The sequence below is a fragment of the Bos javanicus genome, chromosome 24 (assembly GCF_032452875.1).
Source record: "Bos javanicus breed banteng chromosome 24, ARS-OSU_banteng_1.0, whole genome shotgun sequence".
In the NCBI taxonomy this organism is placed as follows: Eukaryota; Metazoa; Chordata; class Mammalia; order Artiodactyla; family Bovidae; genus Bos; species Bos javanicus.
In genome coordinates, this window is record NC_083891.1 from 34,865,377 (window position 1) to 34,880,106 (window position 14,730).

The window sequence follows — 14,730 nt, forward strand, 5'->3', positions numbered from 1 at the left end:
ATTTCTAATTGCTAAAATAAACTCCTTACTCCATCACATTCTGGAGTAGCTCTATTTCCCTGATTGAACCTTGACTGATAAAATGGGGATACACACACACATACACAAAAATCCATTTATACATTTAATTTGAATCATACAAATATTAATTCTTTTGTTAATCTTTAAATTAAGGGTGGGGGGTTTTATTTTGGCTAAGAGTTAACTGTAGATTGCTTTAAATAAGTCAAAGTGTAGTCAGTCGGTCACGTCAGACTCTTTGAGACCCCATGGACTGTAGCCCATCAGGCTCCTCTGTCCATGGGATTCTCCAGGCAAGAATACTGGAGTGGGTTGCCATGCCCTTCACATCCTTAATTCTGTACCTATCATTTCCAGTTTGCATATGTTTAGAGTAAAATATGGAGAAGGCAATGGCACCCCACTCCAGTACTCTTGTCTGGAAAATCCCATGGATAGAGGAGCCTGGTAGGCTGCAGTCCATGGGGTCGCTAAGAGTTGGATATGACTGAGCGACTTCACTTTCACTTTTCACTTTCATGCATTGGAGAAGGAAATGGCAACCCACTCCAGTGTTTTTGCCTGGAGAATCCCAGGGACGGGGAAGCCTGGTGGGCTGCCGTCTATGGGGTTGCACAGGGTTAGACACAACTGAAGTGACTTAGCAGCAGCAGAGTAAAATATGAAATAATGAGTCCAGAATACGTCTAGATTTTTAAGGCCCCTCTATCAATATCTTTTACACTACTGTTTCAACAGGACTTGCTTTTGGAAATTCACCTTTACCAAGTCTGTCCAAACTGTTAACCTACTTTTCACAGAAACAATAACTATTTTGTTTTTTTTAATCTACATGTTATTGGTTATTTAATATTTAATTAAAACATTCATTTATAGTAACAACTGGCAAATACATGTTTGGGGGCAAACAAATAATTCCCATAAGGAGAAATGCATGGGCTACCAGATAATAGCCATGATGGTTCAGCTATTGGTGTGCTATCTGTGGGCATCTGGTGAGTGTGTTTTATATATGGAATGAAGAACCCTGGTTATTCCTGTGAGGTGAAAACTGTTTTTCCTATAATCTGAATGTGACACATCCTACAAACTATTTTTGGAATAAATCTCTGTCATGTTTACTTATCATTTACTACCTCTTTATGAAGGCAGAAGACAGAATATGCCCTTTTTGTCTGAGTGTCTGAGTTTCATCCTCATTCAGTTCAGTTCAGTCTCTCAGTCGTGTCCAACTCTTTGTGACCCCGTGAATTGCAGCACTCCAGGCCTCCCTGTCATCCTCATTAGAACTACATTATTCTCATTTTTTTAAACTTTAGGTATTAGAAAGAGAGACCGATTAGGACTGAGTTTTGACCCATACATGTGGCCTTGTTAAGATCACACCAAGTTCTTTGGAAGAATTTGACCATATTCTTTAAAGAGGCACGTAATTAAAAGAATGCAGAAAGGATAAGATATGACTTTTAAGGTCATTCTGCTCTCTATACTTGGAAGGAAAAAAGTGAAAAACTGTATAACACACTCTAAGTATCACAAAGTTTTTCACCTGAATTTAAGGACTGTTAATGGTTTTTGGCACCCCACTCCAGTACTTTTGCCTAGAAAATCCCATGGACAGAGGAGACTGGTAGGCTGCAGTCCATGGGGTTGCGAAGAGTCGGACACGACTGAGCAACTTCACTTTCACTTTTCACTTTCATGCATTGGAGGAGGAAATAGCAACACACTCCAGTGTTCTTGCCTGGAGAATCCCAGGGACGGGGAAGCCTGGTGGGCTGCCGTCTATGGGGTCGCACAGAGTCGGACACAACTGAAGCGACTTAGCAGCACTGGTTTTTAGTCCTTTTTTTTGTTGTTTTTTTGCCACGGCAGGCAATTCATGGGATTTTAGTTCCCTAACCAAGGATTGAACACAGGCCCTTGGCAGCAAAGGTGTGGAGTCCCAAGCACTGGACTGCCAAGAAAATTCCATACTTGTATTTAGTCTTAACTTCCTTCTTTTGCTGTGACCTGATCAAACCGATCTGATCAAACAGATAAATCTAAAGATTCTCTAGACATTGTTGAATACTTAATACGTACCAAGTTCTGAAATGGCTATTTTCGCAGGTGCCCATCTCACTTAACCTTTACACTAACCTGGAGGACATGATTTATTCCTATTTTCTATATGACGAAGGAGATCAACAGGGTTGGGGACTTAACCAAAGTTACTCAGATATTAGCATCAAGCCAAAAGTGACTCCAGGTCAGTTCAATGGCTTTTTGCTTCAGAGTGGAAAGAATATGACTAAGAGATCACATATCTTAGTCCCACGAAATACAATTGAGAAACTTATATTTGTTTTCCAACTACAAAATTACTATGTGATGAATTTGCAATTATTATTTTAAAATGTTATATAACTTGGGATAGGGGAATTTTTAAAAATGTTATTAGGAAAGATGAGGCCTATCTCAATAAACTGTCTAGTTGCCAAGAAATGGTAGTAACAACTTTTAATTTTTTTGGCCCTGCCATGTAGCTATGGGATCTTAGTTCCCCAGCCAGGGATTGAACCTACTATCATTGCATTGGAAGCGTGGGGACTTGACCACTAGACCACCAGAGAATTCCAAAGATAAATTTTTTTCTTTAAGTCATAGTGATGTACGTAGAACTTTGTATTTCTTTTTTTTCAGCAAGTGAATTTCTAGAGACATTGCTGGCTATCTTTCACAAGAGTCCAGTAGCAAGAAGTGTTTGTTACTGCCAGTTAACACGGGAAGAAGCAAACTCAGAAAGTCTCAAGAACATACAAGTATGTGGCCAGGGCAGGAGTAATCATGTCTGAGCCTGGTGTTTGGTCCATTAATGTTGGCTATGTCTCTTCAACCACATTCAAAATCAGCCATCACCATTTGGCAGAGACAAAAGGATCTGGGAGACAAATTTCAGCTATAATCTTGAGTATTCTAAACATAATATTGCACCTTTTCTGATTTTCTGTAATTTGAGCCAGACCTCTCTCTTCCATCAACTTAGGCAATGACTGGAACAAAAGGCAATTGTTCATGTCCTAGTTTTGCTGAAGAACACAAATGCTAAAGGTGGCAGATTTGCTTTTTGCTTGTCACAAATCCATGTTTCCCTGATCTACTACATAAGCAGGCTATAGCTAGGAACTTACTTTGCAGTAAAAATTAATAGCTACATTCTCCACCCAGCCTCTAAGTGAATTTTGAAGAGATGCATCTGGATAGAAAGAGACATGCCTGTCTATCCAGTTAACAAATATATTCAAGATCATGGAAACTCCAGTCATAGACTCTGGGGAGTTCTAGGTTTAAATCTTCTGGTTTAAGTGATATTAACATCCATGCATAAACATCATTTATTTGGGTGACACTCCCACCAGGCCCAGAAAAAATGAATTACCAATGATTCCCACCACCTCCAAACATGTTCATCTTAGCTTCACTCTTTGTACTTAGATTTTGTTTGGAGACAGTTCTCTAGCTGAACATTCTATGCTTTATATGTTCTCTTTCCCATTGCTTGGCTAACATCCCAAGAGAAATCCATCTCAGTTCTGCTCCTAGCTCACAAGTCACGGAAAGGGGGAGAGTTAGTATAGACACAAAAGTAATACTGATGGCTCACTGCACACCAAGTCCTCTTTATAAGTTATTACTTTGACTCCTCACAAACATCTTGTGATTTAGCTATTATTATCACCATTTGGGGCTTCCTAGGTGGTGCAGTAGTAAAGAATCCGCCTGCCAATGCAGGAGACACGGGTTCAATCCCTGGGTTGGGAAGATACCCCTGGAGAAGGAAATGGCAAGCCACTTCAGTATTTTTGCCTGGGAAATCCCAAGGACAGAGGCACCTGGTGGGCTACAGTCCATGGGGTCACAAGAGTCCAACAGGACTGAGCACATGTGTACTGGTACTATTGCTGATTCACTTCATTGTACAGCAGAAACTAACACAACATTGTAAAGCAACTATACCCCAACTAAAATCCGATAATAAAACTACTAGTAAAAAAAAAAAGTAAGAAATGAAATTAGTAGAGAGTATAAGCACCTTTACTGTAGTAACTTGGAGTTTGAACTGCAGTAATTAAGCCACCTTGGTGAAAAATCACTGAGAGCAGACACAGGAAGAGCAGGCAAACAGGCAAAACAAACAGCTCCTGTGTACCAAGTAATTCCTCCTGCAGAAATTCCTTTGATGTTTCTGCCTTCGCCAGTCAGGGAAAAGAACTGCCCACTTTCTGACATCAGGATGAGCAAGATATTGGTATACTGTTATTTTACTTAAAAAATTAAAATTCCTATTTATGAGAAAATGCCCATACATGCACAGTGAGGAAAGAGAGAAAGAAAAGAAGCCAGCCCTATTGTTTCACTCACCATAAAGATGGGGGGCAATAACAGAGCAATCTAAAACTTGGGGAAAAGACAAAATCCTGAGCCAAGTATTTCAGAGGATTCTAAGGAATGCGATTTGGATCCAAGTTTGAGGGAAGTATTCTGTGAGTTTTAACGGGCAGAAAAAAGGAAGAAATTATTTTACAACCCAGATACTGTCTCTCTTTTTGTAGGCACAATTAATTTGTTATAAAATTGCATTAGACCAAACTAGAAGCAAGTTTCTTGAATACTCTGTCGTGCTGGACCATCGCTGGTGCTCTCCTACATCACTGGGATAAAAGGCAGAAGAGTGAGTGACTGTGGATCTGCTCTCCCTTGCCTCTTATTAGCTGGTCAGCCTTGTGGAAGCATCTTCTCAGAGCCCCGTCCTCTGGGAAATGTTGATAAGGTGGTGGTTTAGTTGCTAAGTCATGTCCTACTCTTGAGACCCCATGGACTGGGGAGCCCCACCAGGCTCCTCGGTCCATGGGATTTCCCAGGCAAGAATACTGGAGTGGGTTGCCATTTCCTCCTCCAGGAATCGAATCTGCGTCTCCTGCATTGCAGGCAGATTCTTTACCACTGAGTCACAAGGGAAGTTGGGTCTTCTTGCAGAGGAGGTAAGGTAACATGAGTCGGCTCAAAACCCAGTTACTGCCATGTATTTGGTGCTGAATAAAATACGCTTCTGTTGTTGTCATCATAATTTACAATATATAATAAAGCCCCCAAAACAGACTTCCCAGAGTTGGTGGAGTAGATGTTTGTCTCCACTCTTTGCCTCAGCAATTACCTGCCTGGCTCTTTTTTTTTTTTTTTTCAGTCACTAAAATTCTACTAACAGAGATGTCTTCCTTTGGCTATTGAAATCTTCTCTCCCATTGAAAGTGGTCATCAAAACCGCGTGTGCTTCCGCATACTTGACATCCTGACATGTTATCGGCTGAGCCCTCTCTGGGGATTAGGTGATATCTAGCTGAGCATAACGTCTTTAGGATAAAGTTCTCTTGTTAAGCAACATATGTGCCTGGAGAAAGGAAAGAAATATTTAGCTGGCAGGTGTGCAGGTGCCACTTGGGGCATAATTTATCCTTTTGTCAAAGATTTATCTCCAATGGCTTGTTTGTGGAAATATGCTCATTTGCCAAAAGGAATATCCATCTGGAAAAGGACAGGCCAGTCCTCTTGGTTCACAGCAATTCAGAACCATCAGAATGACTTGTTCTGACCTACTTAGAATAAACAAAGCTCTATGCAACTATTAACTATTTGCATTGCCTGACTTCTTATAACTGCGTTATAAAAACACAGTTCTCAGAATATGTCCAAAGTATTGGCCAAGGTCTCTGTTTTGTTGATTCTGCTGTTGTGAGAGAAGTCAAAGACAACTAATATTTGCATTACTAATTGGCTTCTGTAAAGTGTCTTGATTATTACATTCTTCTTTCAAGTGTTTCAAGTGTCCTTCCACCTAGTCTGTGCTGACCAAGAAAATCAATTACTGTCCTTCTGTCTGTCCCTCACCAAACGTTAGGCCAGTTTGTCTTGTTTCCCTCACCTTCCACCACTCCCTCTATGCTCCTTGTAAATGTTACTTCCATATTCACAACTTTATGGATTTTGCTCTCTCAACATTTGCCCCTCTTTGAGAGTCCTCAAACCCAAAGGACTTATGTCCACCTTAACCCTCTACAACAATGTGTCTCTAACAAGATTTGTGCTGTGCAAGACAGTACTTGGGGTGCAGAAAGAAAAAAATTTAACTTTTATTGACATTTAAAATTTTTATTTTGTGTGTATATATATATATATATATGTGTGTGTGTGTGTGTGTGTATATATATATATCTTTTTTTTTTTTTTTAACAGAGACTCCTGAGGGCATCTGAGATCCTTTCAGGGCATCTGTAAGGTCAAAACTGTTTTCATAATAACACTACAGTGGAATTTATCATTTACAGTCATTGACTCATGAGTGTACAGTGGAGATTTCCAGTGGCTACATGACACAGATATTGCAACAGATTGAGTGAGGAAGCAGATATGAGAACCCAGTTGCTGCTATTAAGCCAGATATGAAAAGGACTTGAAAAAATGTAAAACAATGATGTTCTTGTCATTAGATTTTGCCCTGTTTTAGATGAGTCGCTTTTCATTAAAATGTTATTCATATTAACATGTAATGAATGATTATTGCTTTATGTAAGTGAAATCGCTTTAAATCCTGGTTTTGAATATCAATATGGTGAATATCAGTAGATATACAATGATGTGTTGGTGCACACCACTGGATATGTCATTTAAAATTTCTTTGGGATCCTCAATGATTTTTAAGAGTGTGAAGACTTCCTAGGCTTCCCCAGTGGTTCTGCCGTAAAGAATCCACCTGTAATGCAGAAGACACAGGGGACACGATTTCAATCCCTGGGTCGGGAAGATCCCCTGGAGGAGGAAAAGGCAACCCACTCCAGTATTCTTGCCTGGAGAATTCCATGGACAGAGGAAGCTGGCAGGCTACAATTTGCGGGGTCACAAAGAGTCAGACATGACTGAGTGACTGAGCATGCGTGCACACAGAGTTCCTAAGACCAAAACATTGGGAGCCTCTGCTCCATAGTATTCAACAGTGTTAATAGCTACACCTTGAAATTCTTTTCATGCCCCACCTCTCTTTTCACACCAGGCACAATATACAATCCTCCTCTCTGCTCATCTCATCCTTATTCTTCACTCCTCCCGCTTCCCCTCAAACCCGTTAGAGCACCAGTCATTCTCCTAATTTAGTCTCTGAAACATCCCTCTGCTAAAATATATTGCTTCTCAGAATGTCACAAAATCACTTAGGGTTCTTATTAAAAATGAATATTTTAGAACAACTGTACTGACCCAAACCTACATCTCTGGAGGGGGTAGTCATCAACTTCTTCATATCCAGGGGTGATTCTTAGTATGACCCTAAGTTTGAGAAACCTCTCACCCTCTCTCCTTTGGAGATCTCACTCATTTCTAGATCCTAAACACCTTGTTTTCTAGCCTCAGCCACTCTCTTGAGCTCCAGACATACATCTTTAAATGCTCTTGTTACATCTCCATATATTGTCTTGCCACCACTTCAAGTTCAACATCCCAAGCAAATCTGCCACTCATCCTGCTGTCTTCCCTCAGTCAATGACACCACAGTTATCTCCATGACTCAGATTTGGACTATTAAAATGATGCTACCTTTTACTTCTCCACTGCTCCCATGTCTATCTAGGTCCCCAGGCATCTACATCCCATCTTTGAAGCATCACTTGCTTCTCTCCTGTCCATTTCCAACCTGGTCTTGCCTTTCTTAACTCTGCCCTTCATGATTAAATCACCTTTCTTTTTTGTCAAGAAGTTCAAATTCTCAGTGATTTGAAAGCCATCTTTTAGTGCCCCTAGGACTTCTAATGCCACCTGCTGCCAGGTAAATAATGTATGACACTCTTGGAAAGTTCTTTTTGGAGTTTGTTGTGTAGTCACTCATATCACTGGGTACAACTGCATGGTTTTTTTGCACAGAAAAACTGATTTGAAGATGGACAGAAGCAAGGCTTTGGTACGGGAGTGAGTCTTAGATCCCATGGCCATGCAGGCAGAGCATAGACCCTGAGGAGCCGTCCCAAATAGTTATAACACTGATACAACACACGCACTTGTGGAAAGGACAGACTGGAGTTACCACGAGAAGGCTGAGTAAAAATGGGAGGAAAAATTACATGGAAGGCCAGCAAGAAGGGGAAAAGGTTGACAGAAAAAGAGCAGACAAGGTGTGTTGGGTACTCCGTTTATCCCTTGATCCATTCTCTTCTCATCACCCTGCTCCGTGCTGAAAGCACACAGCCACAGAGGTCACCTGTGCTCTGACTTCTGGTTAGGATTAGCCTAGGGGAGATCTGGAGAGAAGGAGAGTATAAGGAAGGGGGAAAGTGAAGTCAGAGTATTTCCCTCCAGCCAGATCACCTGTGGCTGCCTAAGTCCTCTGCTGAAGGCTGCGGCTCCTCCCAGGCAGCCCTGTCCACAGTCCCCCAGTGCTGGGTCCCAGTAGAGTGCCCTTCCTAGCACCTTCTGTCTTGTCCACAGGAAACCAGCACTGCGTTCAGTCTCATGGCTTCTATGAAGACATCCTACCCCACCCCCCTGCTTAGAGATTCCTCTAAATTTCCACTAAGGTACCAACCTTTTCTGCCCATCACTTTTATAAGCCAAAGTTTGGACAGGGGACCCCAGATTTGCACTGTCTGATGTGGTAGTCTCTAGCTACAGTGTGGCTATTAAAATGAAAAATTCAGTTGCATAGTTTCATTAACCACGTGTCAAATGTTCAATAGTCACATATAGTAATAACAACTATATAGAATATTTCCATCATCACAGAAAGTTCTGTTGGACAGATTAGAATCTAGTCTAGGGTTTCTCAACCTTAGAAATACTGACATTTGGAGCCAGAGAAGTCTATGTTGAGGGGTTCAGAGGGGCTGTCCTTTGCATTATAGGACATTCAGCAGCATCCTTATCCTCCACGCACCAACGGCAGCAGCATTCTTCCAGTTGTGACAACCAAAAATGTCTCCAGATGCTCCCAGACTCAGGTTTAGCTGAAACCATTCCACTATAGATTGTGTTTTGCTTACCCACAGAGAAGGGCAAGATAAGTTAAAGGAAAAAAAGAAAGTGAAGATACACTTGGAGCAGGGGATAGAGTAAGGAAAGGAGGCGAGAGAGGGGAAGGTTTCCACAAAATCCTGTGCAGTTTACTATCACTTTTTCATAACAAGTTCTAGTCCTTCAGTAAAGTGCACTGAATTTTCTTTGGCTGCTCCCCTGGCACTTGGAACACTCAAACAGGGTCATCATAAGGTACAACACTCCCACTGCACACCCTGAAAATGTCAGGGAGAGTTTTGGCTGAAGTGTCGATTGAAGATATCTCCCGTTGGGAGCATGAAGGGATGGGCGGCCAAACATTATCACATAATGAAATTAAAGACAACCGGGAGGCCTCACTAACTGGACAGAGCCACCCGCACACATCCCTCCCCCTCAACATAGGAAGGCAGTGTTGTGTCCTCCTTGACATGTCCAATCCTGTGTTAGGATCTTCAGGGTTAGCAGGCATTGAGAGCAGAAAAGTTACTACGGCCTGGGATTCCAGTGGCTACAACTCCACTAAGCAAATCAGGTTTCCCCCAAAAGGTAGCCACCAGTCCTAAGGGACGTCGTAGAGTGAAAACACTTTTTAAAGACAATGGCCCATATTTAACCAGAGGCCCCTTCTTCTGAAATATACCTATTGGTTTTACCCAATGCTGACACAAAGAAAAGAAGACTTGTGTTCAACCTGAAATCTTCCATCTGCCCAGAAGGGTTTCCTTGACACTCTGAAAGATCTCCATCCAGCAAGATGAAGGCACAAAAGAGGTCCTGTTGCGGGCTCAGGAAACGGTCACGCTTGAGAATCACAGAGGCCACTGGATGGAACCAGGAGGTGGGAACTAAGAGCAGAGCAGGCCAGGCCCAGACATCAGGCACAGCCAGAGAGGCTGGCGATTTCCTGCTTTCTTATCAAGCTCCCAAGGCAGGGACCACAGACGATTCGGAAGGTCTACAGCACCTGGAGCTGGTGTGACTCAGACGGTAAAGAATCTGCCTGCAAGGCAAGAGACCCAGGTTCAATCCCTGGGTCAGAAAGATACCCTGCAGAAGGAAATGGCTACCCACTCCAGAATTCTCGCCTGGAAAAATCCCAAGAACAGAGGAGTCTGGCAGGCTACAGTCCATGGGGTCACAAAGAGTTGGATATGACTGAGCGATTAATGCTTTCACAGCACGTGGGCTGGAGGGACGCAGAAAGCAGGGTGACACCTACCCTCTCAGTTCAGGGCCACAAAGAGCAGTGACAGAGGGTCAGGAACTGGGCATTAGAGAGGTTTATAGAACTAGGGGAATAACTCAACCAAAGTAAGTCACAGGAGGAAAGTCGCCTGCAGGCTCCAGCCAGGCACCGTGTGGTACTAACACTCTAACAATGAATAAATCAAAGCTCGTGCCCTCCACGTGCTCACAATCAGCCCCGATGGTCTGACCGTGGTGGTGGTGGTGGTGGTGGTAGTGGTTGGTGATGATACACTGAACCTATTGTTTAATCCTGGCAAATGTGTGAGGCTGGGAAATGGAGGGACTGCTCAGTCCAAGACTGTGAATTATAATTATCCGAATGCTAGAATGTTCCCTAAACACACAGTTCAAGATATAAAATGGCAGGGATTAAACAGTGCTCACCTTTGAATTCACCTCAGATCCATACACTATGTCTGGTTTACAGAAGCCAGTCAATAAACATTGACTGAATATTGAATGAGGTAAAGGAGAGGCTTATCTATCTCATATGATAGATTCCCCCAGAAAGCAGTGACTTTTTCTTTTATTTTGTGCCTGCTCCATAGGCTGCTCAGGTGATATCTGAGTAGTAGGTACTTAATCAAGAATAGTTGGGCCTTCCCTGGTGGCCCAGAGGCTAAGTCTCTGCTTCCCAATGCAAGAGGACCCAGGTTCAATCCCTGGTCAGGGAAATAGATACCATATGCTGCAACTAAGACCCAGCGTGGCCAAATAAATGAATAAGTAAAAATAAGTATTTTTGAAAAAGGAAATACAAGAGGATACCATGAACACCTATATGATAACACATTGGACAACCTAGAAAAATGGACAAATTCTTAGAGTCATACAACCTTTCAAAACTGAATCATGAAGAAATAGAAAATGTGACTAGGCTGATCACTAGTAAAGAGATTGATACAGTCATCCAAAACCTCCCAAAACACCACGCCCAGGACCAGACAGCCTCCTAGGTGAATTCTCCCCCAAATTAAAAAAAAGCTGATAGTATCCAAAAAAAGATAACACTTGCATCAGAGAGGATCCCAACAGGGAACAGATGGCACATTTAAGTTAGGATGGTTTTGCAGAGACTTATTTGAAAGGGACGATTTGCACATTTCTGGGCGCGGTTGGGAATACTGTTGAAATTCAGGGTTGTAGAAGCAGCATTGTTACCAACCCTGGAGAGAAGGGAAGAGAGGAAGGATTGATTGCAGGAACCTGAAAGGAGAAAGTCTGAGAGTGAAGAACCATGACCTTAGGTCGAGGGCCACAGGCAGTGCAAGGCAGCCCTGCAAGCAGGGAGCCTGGAGAATAATTAGCCTGACCTCACTCTCGCGCCCTGGCTCTCCTATGGGGACTCCGCTGCTGTTGGAAGGCAAGGGGCACAGGAGTCCTTGGAAAGTCCTCACATGCAGCCTCCCCGGTACAGAGAGGGAGGGAAGACAGAAGGAAACAGCAGGATAGAAGCGGCAAAAGGAAGACTCCCTTAACAACAGGTGATGGCTGTCCCTGAACTGGTGGTGTCTGGAAATGCTTGAGATGCCATAATCAATCTTTCCATGATGTGATGAGAAAGAATTAACATGAAACTCTAACTCTGTAGTCATGGTCAATAACTGAATGTTAAGACTACCACTCTAATTGAAAAATAGGATTTCATCTAGGCCAAAAGTCAAGTCCCAATTAAGAGAAACGTTAAGTTCAAATAAAAGCTTAAAAAATAAATAAATAAATAAAAAATAAAACATCCCATTAATTATCTATTAAAAAAAAAAAGTATGAACCTCAATTCTGTAAGACCTGCAGGTCAGCCACAAATACACCAACTCCAGATCCCTGGCTAGAGGTGAAGGGGTGGTGATTCCTGTCAGAAAACTAGTTACAGGAAATGTGTTGCTGCATATAACTAAAGCTTCTATTGTTAGAGAATACAACACAACTTAGTATTGGGCAGTTGTCAGTGGAAGAGGGAGAAGGCAAGATGACCAAAACTCCTAAGGAAAAAATTACTACCATGCAGTAGAACACAGATAGTTGAGGACGGGGAAATTCATGAAGAAAGTCAGTGAAAAAAACTCTACCTTGAAGGCTGCTACTTTCCCTAAGAAAGTGGAAAGGAAAACATTCATCAGATGACAGAAAATAACAAAATGCAATATTGGAAAGAAGAGGCTAAGAAGAATTCTTATGTGGTCTTAGCAATCACTAAAAGAAACAAAAGCAAAACACTTTATCATCTTTTAACTTCAGTGAGTCTGTGGCTTCCAGCCTATGGACATATACCAGCAAACTGCAGGCAGGGAAAGAAAAAGATTCTTTGGCTTTCTCCTCTTTTCTGCCTTAATCATAGGCATACATCCAACTTGTTATACTTGATTTGCAAAGATTTACAGTCACAAAATAAATACATTAAGTGCTCATTATTTCCATGTTCATTAATTCCTGAAAAATCATAATACATTCAGAATCTTGATGGTTAAATTAATTGCTGCTTATCACACTCAGTCTGGAATTTGATGTTTTCCTTCTAAAGAGAGACATACGCATCGCTACGACCTGTTCTGTGCAAGCTGTTCTCATCATAATGAGCACTTATCACAATTTCAGACTCTTACCTACAAGGAGTACACCTTGTACTGCTGTTCAAGCATATAAAACTCACAGCAAGTTGCAAATATAAAATATGCGCAACTGATAAACGATGACTAGTTTATATGCACAGATACGGCAAGAGAAGACGCCAAATGACTGCAATTGCCAAGCTCATTAGCTTTGCCACAAATTAATAGAATAACCAGAAGAACAGGATCTATTCCCTTGTCTTGGGGCCACGTAATTATCATGAATATTTGGCAGCAGTATTATCACTAAAATATAATCTATGTTTATGGATTCAATAGTTTATATTCTTCATGGACCTAAATATTCTTATTCACTAGTTCAACCACAAGTATTAATTGAGCGCCTACTGGACATATGAAACAATGCTGCTAGTACTAGGGATACATCAGCAAACAAGGCCAGGCAAGGGTCCTGCCCACATGAGCTTATTTCAAAGGTAGATGGCAAATTACAATCGGTAGGTAAATAAGTAAATAAGGATTTTAGACAGTGACCTTTCAACCAAGAGTAAAATGAAATATGTGATGGGATGAAGAGAAACAGGGAAGGGAGGATCTAGGTGAAATACTTAGGGAAGGTCTCTTTGAGGAGTTGACAGGGAGGGAGTTTATGTGTGAGTTGCTTAGTCATGTCTGACTCTTCACAACCCCATGGACTGTAGCCCACCAGGCTCCTCTGTCCATAGGATTCTCCAGGGAAGAATGCTGGAGTGGGTAGCCATTTCCTTCTGCAGGGGATCTTTTTGACCCAGGGACTGAACCCACGTCTCCTGCACTGGCAGGCAGGTTCTTTACCACTAGCGTCACCTGGGAAGCCCTGAGCAGTTTATAGGTAAGTCTTGAACAACAAGAGTAAGTCAGCACGTGGAGCTACAGAGAAACAGCATTCCAGACAAGAAAGAGCGAAGGTATAAACCCTGAGGAGGGAATGAATGGAGAATGCTTGAGTAAGAAGGTCAGTAAGTGAGAGGGAAATGATAGGAGATAAGGTGGCCTGGGTAGCCAGATACCAGACCTCGAAGCTCCTTGGAGGGCAAGGAATTTGGATTTTGTTCCAGGAGTAATGGGAGGTTGCCATAGGGTTTGGGGACAGAGAGGATACCTCTGTTAAAAGGATAATTCTGGCTCTGAATGAAGAAGACATTCTAGGAGGGAGAAGATCATTTCAGTCATTCAAGTGAGAAAAGACAGTGGCTGGAACTATGGTAGGAAAATGGACAGACTGGAAACCTATTCTGGAGACAAAACCTACTGGCAGATTGAATGGGGATATGCTCAGGGAAGGGCTTCCCAGTGGTAAAATGGTAAAGAACCCACCTATCAATGCAGGAGATATAAGAGACGTGAGTTCAATCCCTTGGTCAGGAAGATCCCCTGGAGTAGGAATTGGCAACCCACTCCAGTATTCTTGTCTGGAGAATCCCATGGACAGAGGAGCCTGGTGGGCTACAGTCCTTGAGGTCACAAAGAGTCGGACACAACTGAAGTGACTTAGTACATATGCTCAGGAAAAGAAAAACATTAAAATATAACTCTCAGGTTTTTTACTTAAGCAACCAGCTATTGTCATTAACTGAAAGGGGGAGGAAAAGGAGAAAAGCAGGTATGAGGTAGATGGAGTGGTTATGTAGGGGAGTCAAGAATTGCATTTTATACCTATTATATTTGAGAAACCTATTAGATATCCAACCGGAGGTAAAAAGCAGATAGTGGTATGTATGAACCTGGAGTTCTGGGGAAAGATCAGACATACTTCTTTTCATCTAAATGAAAA

At 42.1% G+C, this 14,730-nt stretch overlaps 1 protein-coding gene across 12 annotated transcripts in view; it reads right to left on the reverse strand.

The window, feature by feature from the left end:
• Positions 1-14,730, reverse strand: part of GREB1L (GREB1 like retinoic acid receptor coactivator) — a 245,933-nt gene that overhangs the window by 158,652 nt on the left and 72,551 nt on the right. The gene's annotated exons all lie outside the window — the stretch shown is intronic.